Raw genomic sequence first — 3,018 nt, 5'->3', positions numbered from 1 at the left:
CGAGCGCCATCTTAGTTCAGTGCGCTCTCCAAGCCAACTTCCGGTGGGGGCTCGCTTAATGCCCCCCGACTTCCGGTGGCGGGGAATGCCTTGGGCCAAGAGGCGTCTGGCAGGCGCCATTTTGGTTGAGGGCAGAACACAGTTCCGGTCATCTTTGCTAGGGGCAAAGGGCATTCTGGCCCCTAGGCTGCCCCTTGGCTCTCGTGGGCCCCTGGGAGTGGGGTTCAGTTACTGCCCCCATATAAATGCCATAGATCGGTGCGGGCTTGGGGGTGTTTTACCCCCCTCTTATATAGAGTTGGGAGGGTTTAACCCTCCCCCCATTAGGGTTTTACTCCTCTTTAGATTTGGGGGGTTTCACCCTTCACCCCCCTATTAGGGTTCCCCCTGCACCCGCTAGTGAGTTTTTTTAAACCTTCTCCCCCGTATTAGGGATTTTACCCCCAGGGGTTTTTTTTAACCCTCCTCCCCCATTTGACGTGGCTTCTCCATTTCTGGAGATTTGCACCCACGGCAGCCCGTTCTGTGCTCCTCTGCCAATCCCTTTGGGAGGGACCCCCCGGGTACTACATCATGCACCCATGGTCGTTTTCTGCCTCGTGTCCTCCTGCCATCAGCTTTCCCTTCCCGCGCCCGTAGGCAGGCGGCAGGCGGCGCCCACCCAGCCTCTTAATAGGGTTGCTGGGTGCCCGGTTTCCGACCAGAACACCCGGTCGAAAAGGGACCCTGGCGGCTCCGGTCACCAGTGCTGACCGGGCTGTTAAAAGTCCGGTCGGTGGCGCAGCGGGGCTAAAGCAGGCTCCCTGCCTGTCGTGGCTCTGCGCGGCTCCCAGAAGCAGCAGAATGTCCCTCCTCCAGCTCCTAGGCGTAGGGGCAGCCAGGGGGCTCCATGCGCTGCCCCCACTCTAAGTGCCAGCTCCACAGCTACAAATGGCCGGGAACCGCAGCCAATGGAGGCTGTGGGGGCAGCACCTGCGGATGGGACAGCAGCGCCCAGAGCTGCCTGGCCGCACCTCCAAGTAGGAGCCAGAGCGGGGGTCATGCTTCCAGGAGCTGCCTGAGATAAGCGCCGCCTGGAGCCCTTGCCTGAGTCCTGATGCCTCTCCTGCCCTCCAAACCCCTCGTTCCCAGTCCTGAGCATCCTCCTGCACCCCAAACCCCTCATCCCCAGTGCCCCCCGGAGCCCGCACTCCCAACCAGAGCCTCCCTGTGCTTCAACCCCCTGCCCCAGCCTGGAGCCCCCTACCACAGTCCGAACCCCTCAGCCCTAGCCTGAAGCCCCTTCCTGCACCCCAAATCCCTCATCCCCAGTCCCACACCAGAGCCCACACCTCCAGCTGGAGCCTGATAGTTTTAACACTGCTTGCCCATAGTAAAAGTTTGTTTTTTACTCCCCGTAACATATAGGGGAGGGGGGTTACGAATCCCTGACAGGGGTAATTGTTTATTTCTCTGTGGATGTAGAGCATTTTTCACTCCCTTTATATATGGGGTTTTATTTACTCTTTGGAGGGTTTTACCCCCTGCCTGTAAAGTGTTGTTGGTATTTTTTTTTATATCCTCTACTAAAAGGATTTGCTTACTTCCCCTTTATATAGGCAGTGTTGTCTAGTGCTAGAGCATTGGACTGGGACTCAGGAGATCTGGGTTCAGTTCTGCCTCTGATATGCTGGGTGACCATGGGCAGGTGACCATGTCTTCCTGTACCTCAGTTTCCCCATCTGTAAAATGGGGATAATGTTACTGACCTTGGCATAGGAGCTGGCCCCTGAGCGGGTGAGGCACCCAGCCTATCTGTGAGAGACTCCACTAAGGGGAATGAGCCAACCCAGATCTACTTGTGGAGAGTTAATAGCCTCACTAGCTGGGCAGGCAGTTAATTAGATAAGAAGCTGTTGGGCTTATGAGGACTCCAGGAGGAATTTAGCCCCAGAGCAGAGAAAGGTCCGGAGGACAGAGACTATTTAGGGGAGCTGGTTCGGAAGTGACTCCCAGTGGCGTCTCACCTCGCTGGAGAATAGAAGTTTAGGAAGAGAAGAACAGGTTTCCAGGCAAGGGACCAGAGCAGCTGAGGAGAACCAACTGGGCGTGGCACCTCCTGGGGGAGCTACCGGGGTCTGGCTCAGCAAGAAGAGGCTGGAATCTGGCCGAACACCCAGCAAAGGCCCAAGCTCAAGGCAGGGAATCCAGCCTGAGCGTGCTCTGGGGCTAGAGGGGTGAAACATAAGACTGATTGTCCCAGGGCGGTGGGGGTCCGGTGGAGTAGTTGCATGAAGTGTTCAGTTATGCCTTTGTGTTGTGCTTTTTCATTAAATAAGTGAGTCCCTCTGAAGAGGACACTCTTTAATAGTGGAAGCCCTGCGTGGACTTGTTTATGCACCAGGTGAAGGGAAATTGAGGCAGGTAGCATTGTGCCTGACCACCCCCACTGCCCTGGGACAATCAGTCTTATGTTTCTCCCCTCTAGCCCCACAATAGATCTGGTTTGGTTTGGCCCCGGACCAAAAAATAAATCAAAACAAAACCAAAGAACTGCTTGGCTTGAACCAAAACTGAATATTTTTATTTTTTCTCACCAAAGCAAAACAAATTGTTGGTTTGGTTGGTTCGACCCGAAATAATTGTTGTCGGTATTTGGTGTTTCAGGTCATTTCAGGTTGTTTTCACCCCTTTTGTTGTTTTCGTTTTAGGAACCAGATCAGCTAAATGAAACCCTGTCTCGAAACAAAAAGTTGAAACGGTGCCTTTCCAAATGAACGGTTTCCACTTTTTTGACCCCCCCCCCCCCCCTTTTGCCAAACCTCTTTGCTCAGTTCACCTGAATTCATTCATAGGTTTGGTGCCCTGAAAAATGCATTTTTCAGCAAATTTACTATTGCCCCCCCCCGCCCCATATCCATCCTGCTCTAATAAGGACCCCATCCTAAAATCCAGACCCGAGTACCGAGGTAGGGTCTGATTCTCATTTATACTAATGTCCTTTCACTCCATTGTGGCAGGGCCTTAAAGTGGGTGTAT

Source organism: Natator depressus, chromosome 24 (assembly GCF_965152275.1).
Source record: "Natator depressus isolate rNatDep1 chromosome 24, rNatDep2.hap1, whole genome shotgun sequence".
NCBI lineage: Eukaryota > Metazoa > Chordata > Testudines > Cheloniidae > Natator > Natator depressus.
Note: the sequence above shows the minus strand (reverse complement) of the source record.